The sequence below is a fragment of the Lepisosteus oculatus genome, chromosome 20 (genome assembly GCF_040954835.1).
Source record: "Lepisosteus oculatus isolate fLepOcu1 chromosome 20, fLepOcu1.hap2, whole genome shotgun sequence".
Classification (NCBI taxonomy): Eukaryota; Metazoa; Chordata; class Actinopteri; order Semionotiformes; family Lepisosteidae; genus Lepisosteus; species Lepisosteus oculatus.
The window spans coordinates 4,874,772-4,890,117 of NC_090715.1; the positions used below are offsets into that span (position 1 = coordinate 4,874,772).

General features: G+C 41.8%; 1 protein-coding gene across 1 annotated transcript in view; it reads left to right on the plus strand.

The window, feature by feature from the left end:
• The first annotated feature begins 5,290 nt into the window (after positions 1–5,290).
• The window catches only part of ccdc102a (coiled-coil domain containing 102A), a 63,394-nt gene continuing 53,338 nt past the window's right edge, over positions 5,291–15,346 (plus strand). Inside the window, exon 1 of the mRNA XM_069181368.1 lies at positions 5,291–5,444. The gene's annotated coding sequence lies outside the window, so the exon portion shown is untranslated. The remainder of the gene's footprint in view (positions 5,445–15,346) is intronic.

The following is a 15,346-nucleotide window of genomic DNA, read 5'->3' on the forward strand; positions in this document are numbered from 1 at the left end:
TCTTCTTTTTCTTTTTTATATCTGCCTGTCTTCAAAGTGTCAGTTGCCGGTCAACCTGACTTCCTGCTGCATAACTTTCCTTAGGTTTTTATATAGAGTGCCTGGCTGTGTGTGTTGAAAGAAATGGAAACTGGTGAGTTGACAATTGTATTTCTCCCAGCAGCCGCATGTGGTCTAATACTCTGACACCCTTATTAACTTCCAGATGTCAGCAGAAACTGTTGTAGTGTACTATGATAAGCAACTGTCCTCCTACTAATAGGCTTCATATAAAGATTCAATACCAAGCATTATACTGTAACATACAAATTCAAGTCTAATACTGGAGTTCAGAAACAAGCAGTTCTTCATATTTTATTTACTTTGTGAAGTATTCTTGTGATGTTGTTTCTTGTTTTCATACATACTACAAAACAAAATGATGTGGGTGTTTTGGCATTTTAAATCAAGTTTCATTTTCTGTTAACTTCAAGCTGAGACTTGCAGTTGTGAATGTTTTTGGCTCTTGTGCATACAGTGAATGAATGGTATTACACCTTTTTTCATGCAGAATTCAATCCCCTTTTCAACACTGGAATACAGTATGGTTCCAATATGAATTTCCACATTGAGTCTGTAAATATGCAACAAACTGCTTTGAATATCCAGCAGGATTCAGTAATACCCTGGTGTGATACATAATGCATCCTTAAAAAATTAAAAGATTTGGGCTTATGGCTGACTTGAGTTGTTTTCAAATGAGCTGTGATTGAGCATTTTTTTTTCTGGGTGTATCCAGGAGACATCAAAGATGTCTCGTACGAATAAGTGTTAACCACTTATGGAGTAATTTAGACCAGATGAAGATAGTGTCAATATAACAATGGCAGCAATACAGGACACAGATCAAATGATAAGGACAACGCCATGTATTATGGCAGAAGTGACAACCCATGTTATGGAATTCGGTTCAGAAGGGCAGTAGCATGTTTTGTCATTGGTTTCTGTTGCAGCCAGTCTAGCCCTGGAGCGGATATAGGCATGTTTCTTGCGTTTTCTTTGTTCCATTTATACATTAAGAACAGGAACATCAGCAGGAAGAAAATGTAGATGTGGGCTGCCATCTAGTGGATAAGACATGACATTTCCAACACAGAAAACCAGCTTGAGGCAGAACGTAGAACTTGCAAAATCCTCCAGGCAAGTGAGGAAGGCAATATAATGCCATTACTTCAATGTATCAACCATGAAAAAGAACATGGCTAGCTGCTAGTTTGCTTATTTGCTCCTGTGCACTGTGAAACTCAGGTGATGTGACCCCATTGCTTTCTAAAGGCGAATGCAAACACACATATTGGGGAAGATATCTTCAACACTCTATTTCTATATCGCTCTATTTCAGTGAAAGGGGTGGAGATGACAATGTCTGAAGCACAGATGTTTCCCAGCAAGACAAGCAGAAGTTGTTTACTTTAAAGATGTTCTAATCACAAAAATAGCATGCCTATCCTCAATTCGGAGACAAGCCAGTTTGAAAACTTAATCATACCTGAAGCCCAGGAAGGTAGACTGAGGAAAACAGCATTGTGCTAACAAAGGCAGATGTTGATCTATGATCAGATGATAGTTAATTCAGGAAAGGCAGTCACCATTTGATTTCAAATAACAAATGCTCAAATAACAAGATTTTCATTTATTACAGCAATGATCTCCTTTTTTCCAAGTACAAAACATTGTACTGTAGCCAGTGACTTTGGAGTTAAAACCCTTCCAGGCTTCTCTCTGCCTTTGAAGCTGTCTGAGAGAAGTACTGGGAATAAGAAACATATAAGATAGAATAGCTAAACAGAGATTCCCAGGGGATGTTGCTGATGTGCACAGAAAATTACAAACAGTGTGAAGAAATTCTGTGACACCACTTGAGAGCTCGATAAAGAGCAGGGGCACAAAGATACTTTAAATACTTCTAATTAAGACACTATTGCAATAATGCTATCAGCTTCTGAAAAGGTGTCACATATTTTGTGGTATAATTAAATAAACCACCTGTATTGTAATACTGTCATAAAATTTCCACACAGGCTGGGTTCTTGTGGTTCAGAAAATCAAGCTTGTTTTTTCTTGTGCAACTGGTGTTTCTGGTTGCACACATGTCTAGTCCCTTTCTGTGACCACGGTTTCAAAAGCAGACTGCAAATAATGAGGAAAATGCAAGGATTTGAGTAAAGACAGAGTTTGGTGGAGAGGTTTGGTTGGTTCCTTCCTGTGCTGATGGCTAAATACAAGAACCCAAAATGGAAGAGATGGTATATACAGTAAGCAGCCTTCAGGCATCTGCTTGGATTTGCTTTGGTCTTTTTGATGTTAGTGTTGTGTTCTCATCTGTGTGGACCTGGCGACAGGAGGTCATGATACCCCTAGAAACAGCTGTAGTGATCCTGGTGCCACGAGAAACATTTACAACCGAGAGGAGACCATTCTGCTTGTTTTGGTTGCTAGTAGCTAATTTAGCCAAAGATGTCACCCACTCAGGAAAAAGCCAAGATATCAACTTCAGCAATGTGATCCAAACATACCACCCTTTGTGCAAAATAGTTCCTCTTGTACTGAATGAGATTTCCAAACTCATTTCAGCCATTATCTGAAAGAATCTGATATATCAGCTTAACTGCTGATTGGTTACCTTGTTCCACACTCCCACAATCCTTTGGGAACCCTTCTCTTGGTTTTAAATGCACCAGCACACAGTATCCACTTGTGTCATCTGGTTTGTGTTTCACTGTTCTTTCTGAAGAAGTCCCAAGGCTGTGATGGGTTTTATCTCAGATCAGCCAATCAGTTTGTGCTTTTTTACTGTGATGCACTACATCTGACTGTCTCTTCATCTCTGATACCTGGCCATAAACACCACCAAGGGGAGTGCTAATTAGCTTGCTTTGCATCTCCTTGTTGCTCCTTAGATAATTTGATGAAAACAAAAGAAAAGGTGAGATGCAACAAAACAAATAATACTTTAATTCATCCTCATCCTCCCTCGGAATACATTAGTTGAATTAATACACACGTGATCAGCTAAATGACAATAACTCATAGAGCATGCAGATAACCTGGGGTGCATGTGTACTGTATCTACTTGTCAGAAATCAACGGGGATTACATTGCACCTTAAACTAAATGGTCATCTGTCCTGAAAAGCATTCCAAACTCCACAAATAGGCATTTGGACCAATGCAATAGAATTTGTTGCATTTTCTCAGCAGAAATAGTACTGTACAGTACAGACATGTACTGCATGAATCCCAAGGTCACTTTGCTTATGGTGAGCTGCAGTCGTCATAAGAGCAAAGAAACATTTCTGGCCCAAGGAACATTCCATGGTTGAATGTGATGCAGTTTTAATGTGTTATTGCTGGAAGAACCCAGTGTGTTTAGATCTGGACACAGGAAGCAGCGCGGTGTTCAATGACTTTTTTGCAGCAGGGCTTTGCCAGAGATATTCTCCACCTGATTCACAAGTTCACTTGACTCTCTTTTTTCCTTCACACATCTTAAACAGACATTCACTGTTGAACAGGGCCGAGATACAGTAAAGATCTAAGGCTCACGTGTTATCTGTTCATACCTTTGAAGTTGCAGTGATTCCTTTCCTAATCCGTATAATAAATTCAATGATATATAGTGAGAGGCATTAAAAAGCAAGAAATGCTAATGGTTCCAAAACTCATTTGTTGTGTTTTTAATCCCTATTAATATAAAATGAAATAGTTACTGTTCTTCTGTAATAATGAGCCTTATTTTCTAAAAGATAATTATCTACCAGAAGCTGCTAGTTGAAGGCTTTTGTGAAGACAGATTTCATCGAATCAGCTGAAATTTGTAAGTTGTGGTTATACTGTAGGTTTGAAGTTAAACAACGGTTTTCTTAACCACAGCTTGACTTGTTTTTTCATTTCCTCCTGTTGTACAAGAGAAGATCTGTCCCTGACTGCAGTCCACCGTCTGGGGGTGTCTGTTGTCTCGCCTTCCCGTCTGCAAAGTGATGGTGAAGCACTGAAAGCCTCAGAAGGTGAAGACTGTCTGCAGGTTGAATTGGCGGCGTTTTCCCTCTTTTGTGTGGGATTTGCACTGCAATGGCCTGTGTTTATGCTGGCATTTGTGCACTTTCCACCATGCCTGTATTTTGCGGTGCTGCCATTATTTTCTTTTGCAGAGCGGAGCCCTTCAATATGATGAAACTTGTGTCTCCTTCTACAGTATGCAGTTTTCATCAGTACACTTTTTTTGTGTGCAAAAGTGCTTACAGTAATGCTCTCTGCTGTTAACCACCAGCCTCAACACTATCAAAACCCACAGTTGTCCAGACTTCAAAAGACAGGCCTTTCATTGAAAGAACTCTGCGGAGTGCGTATGTTACACACACTTACAAACACCCCTAATTAAAGCAGTATCCTGGTGCTGGCAGGGTGAGCTGCCTCCCTGTTTCCAATTAGAGTCCCTTCTCAGCATCTCCAGGATCTTCTGATTTTCAGTGGGAAAGAATGACAAACAGGCATCTGGAGGCTCTGTCAGGGAAGCTGAGAGTGTTGGCAAGGATTTGCCAAGAGCTCGAGAGCTTTGATCCAAGCCGTACTAATAATCTCTTCAGACTAGGGGCTTCTTTTTTCCTCTGCAAATGAAGATGCAGCAATGCATCTCCCGGAAGGTGCTCCAATCATTTGAACTGCAAAAAAATATTATTTTATTTGTCCAGGACTCATTCGATGAACCCATATGTAATATTCTGCCTTAATGCCCGAAACTGCACCACTTCAAGTTAATAGCCTTGAGGAAAAAAAAACCGTGATTGCTCAATAAATAAAAATGTGTTACTTTCTTTGCTTATTTGTGCTGGCTTACGTATTTCTCTTGTGGAAATTAGTAAAATCTAGTGCCCGTAGGTGGCCATTTGGCAGACTACTGTTTCCTGTTTCACCGTAGAATACAGAAAAATAAAACAATGTATCCACGGAATCGCATATAATTCTTCACTGCTATATGGCAGTAAAATTATTTGTTCTAACCTTATATTGCTTTTTATAGAAATGCAAATTAAATTCCTTCTATTGAGAGACGACTAACCTGACCACTACCCTGGTCACTCGAGAAAATTAGGGATACAAATTAAGGTTGTTTGAAAAACGTTAAGGGCTGAAACACCCACATCCTCGTCCTTTTAAACCCGCCCACCCTACTGGAGGAGCTCACTTCGATTGGCTAATAGAGACCCCTCTCAACCAATCATTGCTTTCGATTCTCTCCGGCTCCGCCCCCAGCTGGGGCCCCACCTCCCTCTCGCTGTCTTTCCTAAGGAAATTCCTGCTGGAGAAGAAAAAAAAAACATTGGAGAACGAAGAGAAAGAGCCGTATAACAGAACAGGCAAAATCCGCTCACGTACACCGCAGAGACACTGCTGCATGTTTACAAGGTCGGTGCATATTTATATTTTTATTATGCCTTGGCTGGGTATGTTTAATAATATAAATGTTTATTTGAAAACAAGCGTTATCGAATGGCCACACTGGAGAGCTAGCAAGGATACATTGTAGTCGTTTGCACTGCCATCTAACTTCAGTATAGATACTTTGTTGCTGCACAAAGGGAAATATGTGGGATTGTAGATACAGCGCGATAAACGCCAACGTGTTGAGATACATTGATGGTGATTTGTACTCCTTTTTTTAATCCTGAAGTTCATGCACGGGCATGGATCACCCACGCTGAAGGCATTCCCCCCCGTATAGTGGCAGGATATTTATTCAGTTCCTCTCATTCCTGCTCGGCTTTCTCTGCCGTGCGGAGGTTTGCCCAAGTGTTATGGAGTCGTGCAAACATCTATGAAGGCAGTCGTTCAGGGTGCGCGCTGTGGGGCCCGCGCGTGTAAATTCTGAGAGGTCAAAGGTCGCTTCATGGCGTTTTGCTCGCTTTTTCCAGTCGGGGGACGGTGGGACCAAACTTGAAGCTTGAGGATGGGTAGTGGTGCCGTCCAATGGCAAACTAGAAATACAAATATACGACGGGGGTGTCATATCCAATCATTTTTGTCCGGGGGTAGAGGCGGGCTTATTCTTGTCAGAAACTTTAACACGATGGTATTTCTTTTTTTTTTTTGGAAGAGCTTGTGAACCACATTCGCTCTCCGTCTGTCTCCAGACTCCCGCACGATAACTCATTCCTGTTGCTATGAATCAGTGGACCTCAGTACGTTAAACACAAACAAGAGAGCAATCCACAAACTTCATATATTTAATCTTGTGTTATTTTTTATTCTATGTCAGGGATGCATTTATAATATTGCAAATGAGAAGTTATGAAGGCCAGAGGGCTGCTGCAGGAAACAGGCTTAGGCTCTAAAGTTTGATTTCTTTCTAGTGAATGTTGTGTAACTGCCTTGGTCTGTATTTCACCTTTCATTTCTAAAGTGTTAATCATGCATCTTTTCAGTTATGTAAAAAAAGGAGCTTTGTGGAAGAGGAAGACCTCATTGAAAATGTATGTTTATTCCCTTCCTTCAATGCACTTTAGCTCAAAGTACTGAGCAAAAGTAGAGTTGGAGAAAATCGATTTTCTCTACAAGATGTAATTCTTGCTGGTGTGTATTTTACAAGTCAAAACTATTAGCATGATTAGCATGATTTATATGAAGTGGGTCCCCTCTCATGTGTAAAATGCTTTGGGGTTCCTTCAAATGAAATGCACTACAGTGTATAAAGAGAGTAATTATGAATACTACCTCTAAAAGTAATACTCACATACATAAAGATCTTCCTTATTTCTTCTTAATAATAGTGGTAGTGTGTGCACTGTTTGTGGCAAGATTCTCAGAAATGTAAAGATGCTGGATGTGTTGTGAAGCTTTGATCAGTTCCCCAGAACTGTTAAGTACATAAGTACATAAGAAAGCTGTCGGTTGGACCTGTCATGTGGAGAGTGCCTGCTGACTGGCTGTTGACAGCATGTAAACTCCCACTAAACCGAACATCTGTTTTCTCCGAAACCATCAGCTTTGCACCCAGGTGCAATGCCAGAGCCTGGCACAGAGAATGGTGTTAATAGGAGGTCAGTGACTTTCATCAAGTTACGCTGAGCCTCAGATTTTCCATTTCTGGAGACGGACCACGAGAAGCATTCTGAACCGTTTTTTTTTTTCCAAAATAACCTTCCTCGGGATTGTCAAGGAAAGCTTGGGTCCTGATTTACTGCAATGAAAGGAGATTCCTGCAACGAGCAACAAAGCTGTAAATAATAGGTGGAAAGAATAATGCACTGTCCACTTTAGCTTGCACGATGTCCGGCTTTCTTCCAGCAAGTTTTTTTTGGTAAAAAACTGAAACATCTGGAAGCCCTTGCTCTACAGCACCTCCCATATACTCTCCCTGTCGCGGTCCACGCCTCTGCTGCCCGTCCTCCGATCATTTAGAGAAAAGCCCAGTAACGGAGGAGGAGGTGGGGTCCGTCCCTCTCACCTGCAGTGTTAAAGGCTGTGCTGTGTTCCTCTCCGAGTGACGGGAGGCGCTTTCTGGGCACTGTACGCTAGCCCTCTTCTTCGTCGTCCTGGGTCTGCGTGCCATGTCCGATCGGGCTGCCTGCTGGGCCTTGCTGTGGCGTTTCCTTCAAGCGCGGACACCGGAGGTGAATATCCTCTTCCTGCTTCTGGGCCTCTCGTTTGATGGAGAGCGAGGAGGTGCCAGCTCCAACCATGATTCTCTCATTTCATGCATGAATACCTTGCGTGCAACCATACGGGTGATTACAACACATAATAAGTCATGTGATTTTGCATTTGTGAGTTACATCTGTTGTTGTGTAGCTGATATCAAGATATGACATTGTCGTCAGTTCTCTTTTGTCATTGAATTGTCATAGTTTATCCTTCCTTGTTTTCAAAATACAGTGTCCCACTGGAATGCACTTTGTGAACGATATAACCTACTGTATGGCTACAAGTGTGTCTTTAGCTCTAGAGTGTGACGTGATCTTTGAATATTGAACATTATCTTCGCACTGCATGGATACCCACATAAAAAATAAAATATAACGGAAAAACTGATGATGATTGATTGATGTAAAAATAGGGGTTGTTACATCCCTCTCACCTTGTGCAATTGCAATGTCCTACATCGCACAAAGGTGTCTGTTTGCCTGTATTAGGTGTCTGCCGAAAAGAGAGGTTTGCCCCCACTCGCATACTTGTGATGATTCATGATGATTCGCGCTGTGGTCGCTATGGCGATGGAGTTTTTGGAGGGAGTAGGCCAGTGAATTATGATCCATCTGGTGTGTGCCGACACTTTACTGGGAAGGCAGTTTTGTAGCCCATTTATCATTTGTTTTTCCTCTTTAGGCTAAAACACAAATCGTTCCAAAAATAACCCAAAACAGCTGAGAAATTGTCATATTTGCAGAGCGCACGGACATCGCGTCATTTGTTGGAGATTTGGATATTTTAAAGTTGTACGTTTATCAGCCTACAATTAAACAATTAATACAAAACATGACAGGATTCTTCGAACTGTCCTATTGCACATCAGTGTAGGAGAGAATAAGAGTATGTAATAATACAACATTCATATATCCTTTAGCAGGAATCCTCTTATCTCTGGTAAGTGTCACAGCAACTCAGAGCTCCTCATACATTCATTACATTCATTAGGCACCAGACAGACCACCTCAGGGCACAGAGGGACAGTTTAGAGATGCCAGTATCGTAGCCTGTGCATGTTATGTAAGCTTACATTGATTTCATGGCTATTTAAAATTGTTTCTGCTACTGTAGTTATCTCTTGTGCCCAGATTATGGGCCCGAATGCATCCCTGGATTGTACTCATTAACCATCCTGTTGAATTCCAAACTCTGATTGCATTTTGTTGGCTTAGGTGTTATGCTAAATCCCTCTGTATGCGTTACAAGTAAGTCTCAGCTGGACTCTAATCTCAGTCAGTGGTAGGTTGCTCACAGGAGACACAGCTGAGGGTGTTGCTAGGAAATAGGTGTCCAATTCAGTGTTTCTGTGCACCTTCATCGCCGAGAGGCTTCTGATTCCTTTGTGCACAGTCTCTCCATTTTTAAAAATAAAAAGGCATTTTTTTTGTTTTCCTTGTGACTTTGTCTCTGAACAGAAGTCGATGAAGGACTTAAGGCAGAAATATATATAAAAAAAAACAACTGCGCTTTGAGCGAGAAAGCTGGCGAAGCCTGTTACTTTTAAATTACAAAAGCAAAAATGTTTAAGTAACCCGAACATTCTTGATTGAGTTCTGTGACCTGGTGCTTCTGGGCCATCATGCCTGGTTTGCCTGTAATTGAAACTTCAGTGAAGGAAAGCAGTGCGATCGCTTTGACCAGCCTCTGTGACTTTGTGTAGTTTTCAGAGCCTCCATCGGTCCTACCGATGGAAAGTGCTTCAAGCCCCCCTTCACATTTCAGTGTGACTTTGGAGTTTTGTTCAGATGAGCTGCTGCTGAGGCACAGATGCATTCTCAGAAGCAGTGGCATGGAGAGCTAGATCAGTAGAAGGCATGCTTTTTAGATTAGGGGAATTAAACAGAACTCATCTAATTACTTAGCAACTCACTAATGTGGTAGATTCCTGAAACACTCTTTTGCGCTTTAGTGGTGCTTAGTAACAGGCTTGGAAGGTTGACTTCAGTGACTCTCCTTGGTGGATAATTGAACTCGCAGATGGACACATTTCTGATTGCTAAATCCAGGACCAAGTTCTAATGACTCCCAGATACACAGTGCTGAAGAGGATATTAAGCCCACTGACTGGTTTTTATGATCTAACAGAGGTGACTGGCTTAAAAGTGCATTTTCAAGTTTCTGGTATATCAGTATAAGGGACCTATACAGGTAGCTGTTTGAAGATTTTAAAGCAGGTTGTAATGTTGGGCTTTTAACCTCCTTGTACTGGTGATCAGTAAATTTGTGACGGAGTAAAGTGGTTCACACTTGGCAACAGCAGATTTTGTCGCTCATTCCTTGCAGGACCTGGTCTGGGTGCCCAGAAATGTATTTGTACGTTGTCTGGCCTTAATGTCTTAATCTTTTCAAAAGCCATATTTTTTGTTGAGATTATTTGTGTCTGTAAGAGTGGGGATACTATGTTCAAAAGTTAAGAAAGAAGATTTGGAGAAACAGGGCTTGCGAAATGTTTGTCAAGGATGTTCCTACTAGAGATTGTTGGAATGCATGACAGCATAAAGTCACCGAAGCACAACGCCGATTTTCGCAGTGATTGATTCTTGTCTGTTTTTTTCTTTCGGAAAAAATGTCAGTTTCTACATCCCTTGCTGTTGTGTGGTGAAAGGAATTCAAATTTGGCGTGAACTCCGAGAAGGGACACACAACAGCCAGGGTTGCTCTTGACAAGAAACGGAGTCACAGCAGGTGATCGAATTTGATTCGGAAAGCTGGAAGAGAGATGATTTGTGATGCATCTGACAAATGGCATCCTTCATTGTGAAAAGGAATGCGATTGTGTTTTACAAAATAGCTTGGAGGTTAAATCCCACTTACCATTCTTAACGCATCTACAGTCCAAAACTTGTAATAAAACGTGCGTCATAAAATATTTCTGATTTTGAAAAATGCTATGGAGACAGCAGTTAAATAAGCTATGTAAGATGCCACAATTTATCTCATTATTAAACCCCAGCTAGTCAAAGCCTCTTAGTGTAATGTCTATGTATAGACCTTTTTTAACCTGAACTGCCAGGATAGTTCTATTTTATAAAATATGGCACATCTCTCCAGTTTTGTGCTGTTGTGGAGCAAGAATCTAATTTGGCTCCTGGGATTCTGGGACAGTAATAAAACACTCTGTGTGCTTTTTGGAAACCGGATCCTCAGTGGGAGCAGTGGAAAGTGGAATTGTGAGGTGGGACTGCGGGAAATGTGGGAGCGGTTGTGGGGGGGCCTGAGGGCGGTGTTGGGGGCAGTCCAGGAACCCCAGACCTCCAAACCTGGAAAACAATTCTGGCTGTGGGCAACAGCACAAACAACAGGACGAGCAATGGCGGTAATGAGGGACAGCCCCTGTTGTGAATGGCCATTTCCTTACTGTAAGGCAAAGAGCAGATGTGCAGTTTGTTTGTGGGTTGATTTGAAAAGAGCAGTATATCAATGACTTGATTATTAAAAAAGGTCTTTTGTTGGGTCTTGTAGTACTGTACTGCAGTGGAGGAGCAAAGCGATTAACTGTCCCTTGGGTGTTTCCCAGACTTTCTTTGCACTGAGTGCTTTGAGCCTCTGTGCTCTTAATGGACTCCAGATTGGACAGTGTTTTCTATCAGCTGGGTAATTCACATTGGCCTCAGTGATGACAGAGAGGGGAGTGAGCTTTCTGTGGTCACGACAATTCAAATGTCTCAGTGCTTTCTGCATTTATTTGTGTTATTTGTATGTCTGCTTTTGCTGCTTCAAGCAGCAGAAGAACCAGTCTAGAAGATTTTTAGCACATCAAAACTGCATCTACTGGATAAAGTTCCATTGATTTAGAAATGCTTTCCTCACACTACCACTGTACAGTTAAAAGACAAAAAAAATCTGTTTTGGCACATGTCCGCCTTTTTTAATGACATGCTATGGGGAGTGATCGTGATGAGATGTAATTGGTGCAGTTAAATGTTTCTCAACTCTGTTGGTGTTAGTCGTCTCCCCTCAGGAGACTGTGGAGGCCCTGATTAATAGGATAATACTGTTAAGGGTATTAATGAACAGATTGGTTCTTGCAAGGGATCATTGAATCCTCTTCACAGATGACAGAGGCTGCACAGAACACACTTGACATGCATATTATCCATTTAGGTTCCAATAATGGTTTACCAGAGAGAATCATGTTGGTCAGCCTGCGAGACTGTACAGTGGTCTCACTGAGGTTTGTCTTGGCAGCACTGTGACCATAAATTCCTCCTCCTGGGGATATAGCACACTTAATGTCATGATCTCTCTCTGTATCCCCCCGGCAGTGAGAATTAGGGGCTTTTCTGCTCAATTGCCCATGCTGGATAATAATTGTTGAGGATTCTAATGCCTGGTTAATGCATCCAAGTGCTTGACATCTGTAAAACCAGGCACCATCCAGAGTCTCCGTCAAAACCAACGATGAGCTCTTGAAATCGAGGACGACAGCTCCTCCTGCACAGGATGCTGAGAGGATGATTGAACCCCCAATCAAAATGCAAGATGTATTGCTCAGGCCTCTGTGGTTAAGCCCGAAGGCGACTCGCCCTCTTGTTAAAACAGGAAATACTGTAAGCATTACATGAGGGGAACGTCTCTTTAATCACTCTGGCAGACTGAAACATGTGGCAATTTAATCAGAATCAGCAGGATCCCTTTGCGGATGAGATTCGGGGGAATCGCGCCGGGACTGTGGGGCCACGACCTTTGTTCCGTCTTCATCGGGGTCAGTGCAGCCCTAACACTCTCTCAACCTGACGTCAGTTAAGATGTACTAAACACATCGTGTTCAGGGATGACGACTTCCTAAGCTCTTCCAGATGCCACTGATTTTATTAGTCGCAAGACAAATTGCAGAATGCAGCTCATTTTTATGGGGCAAACAATGTAGTGTTTAGATTAATGCATTGCTGTACAATTCATGGCATTTTTTGCAATGTATTGGTTTCCATTATTTTAGTGGGCATATAGTGATTAGCCGTATGAGCAGCACTTACTTTTTAGTTATTTTTTCTAAATATTTAAATGATGCACTGGCCATATTCATTCGGATGGATACAGATGCTATATAAGGACCTGTTTGTTTATACAGAGAAGTGAATAAATACTAAAAGAGCTTCAAAATGTCTTCAGCTTTTGTGAGTTGTGGATCCATTGACATTCCTTTAAAAATCTTTAATACAAGCTGAGCTCTTCTCTGGTCCTCCGTGAGTACAGGTGTGCACCCGGTGAAGCATTTCTGCATTGTGAGTCTGCAGACGTCTTTTTCACATGTAGAAACGAGTGAGGGAAATAGCTCTGTTTCCACAGATGCAATAAGAACGACCAATTCAGGGTGAAAGCTGTGTGCTCAGCAGCCCCATTCAAAGGCAGACGAAACCAGCAGGCGTTGTCAGTGCACTGCCAGAGCTGATGCATGCCATGTGCGGGGTTTGTGGATTTGTTCTGTCCGCCTTTTTTTTGCCTTCCCAAAATAGTTCGGGAGAGAGAGTGCATTCTGTGTTCGCCTGCAATTACTGTTCAGGGATGGAGTCTTAGAAAACAGCGTTTTGATTTTGCAGCATTTTACTTTTTTTCTGTGGTCACCTTTGTTTATTAAAAATGACAATCATAGAGCACACCTAAAAAAAAGATCATTGCTGGTGGTGGTGCAGGTTGAAGAGATGATATTGGAAACCTGCTGCGGCTTTTAGTGCTTATTATAGTTTATTGCAGAGGAAGGAATAAGACATCTGCCCAGTGGCATTTTTTTTTCTAAAATGGGAATGCCTGCATTTTAAAGTATGACATAAGCCGTGTCATGACGCGCTCTCTCTTGGTGGCTAGACTGCAGAAATCTTGTTCGAAGGGGGTTTCTCCATTCCTGAGCTTCTTAGCTGCAAGGCTGCTGCTGCTGGCCAAGAGGCGGGTCAGCAGTGTGTACGTCTCTCCTCGTGGGCGGGGTCGATTAACATGTGTCCGTCACCCAGATCCTCTTTAATAGGGATATTAAAGACCTGAAGATGCACAGCCTCTGTAGGAGCTCCAGCTGAGAGAGGCTGAACCCTTCTGTCAACTTGCTTGACTGGTAAAAGGCTTACATAAGGACCAGATGGCCTCTTACTCACTGGACCCCCGTAAAGGACACTTATTTCCTTGTTAAAGCCATTTAAGAGCCAAAGAATGGCTTGGATGCAACCTGTCCACACTGCACCCCCTGCTCTAATGAAACTATACAACATGACCTTTTGGCCTGAGGTCAGGGCATTTATTTTGCAGAAAATGGTCTGCAGAGAGGAGAACCTGCTGCACCAAAGTTGTAGCAGTTGCTTGACAGTACGACACATATGCTGAAATTGCAGAACTGTATCAGTGTCTGCTAATGAATAAATAATGTCCATTAATACCGTAGTGGTGCAGCTTGCTTAACGAGCATTGTGCTTCTATAGATTTCTTCCCTGAAGCAAACTACAAATGTCCTGATGTGGGCTTTTAGTGTTTTAACTTTCTTTTTGCCAACCCACAGCTCCTTTCTCCTCTTGTGGTTTAAGACTCTGTGTTTAAAAGCACAGGGCATGATATAGCCCTGGAGCGGATACAGAAATGGATCTTTATTAACAGTAGTGCTTGGAAATGAAAACTGTGTTTGAGTGGAAATTTTAAATACAGTTGTTAAGCATACTGTAGATTTTTCTAATTCACAGGATTTTTTGATATTGTAATAGTGCTGTGGATCCTGTCTTGTCTATTGTGTTTACGTTAGAATCTGTGGATGTACTTAGACTGTTAGTAATCTTGCGAAAGATAAAGGGTACTGTGTCTCTTCACTGTGGGTAGGATGCGCAGGTAAATGGTGACCCTTTTGATACTGTCCAGGGTCCTGGTGCTCTCTGGCTCTGCCTAGGCAGTCTTCCTACAGAACCCCTGAAGAGCAAGAGTAAGGCTGTCAGGAAGAGCATTTCCTTCCTTCCTTTCAGTATGCTGTTTGGAGTGGTAGAGGAGGACATTTCTGATTTGTGTGAGTACCTGTTCCTGGCTAAATTTACCCAACCACCCAAATACTGTAAGCAAAAATTGAAGCGCTTCCTGAAGAAGAGAATTAATTGTAAGGAATTAACAAAGTCTAACCTACTGTACAGCATGTATGGGTTCGAGCCCTTTCTTCTTCTGCTGAGGAGACCAAAGCTGCAGTCGGATATTCACACATTATCCTTTGCAGTTCATTTACTGGCTTTGTTTGGGGCTTTAATGGTTTTACAGTTACAGCAGGGGCTTCCCTGCAGTTCTACAAGTATAGGAATGGGATTGTTTTCTCAATTAAACACAAACTGGGCATCAGAAGAAACTGATCGCTCAGTTCCTAAACGTTTGGTTTTTAGGAAAAATAGGACACAGCATTTGATAAAATGCCCTTATCAAATTTGAGATTTTTGATTTTTGGGATCATTTTGATTAACCTATCGCTCATGACTCAAGACCATGAGTGACTTAAGGACTAAATCACATCATTAGTGTGAGAGCTAATTGGACACAGGTGCTGAGGTAATTGAACCAATGTTAAAACTGATGTAAATTAAAATCCAGAAAGGGATCAATACCCACTAAATAGTGCCAGGGGACAGAAAACAGAGCCTTTGTGCCATCTGATTAGAGTCTGGACTAAGCAA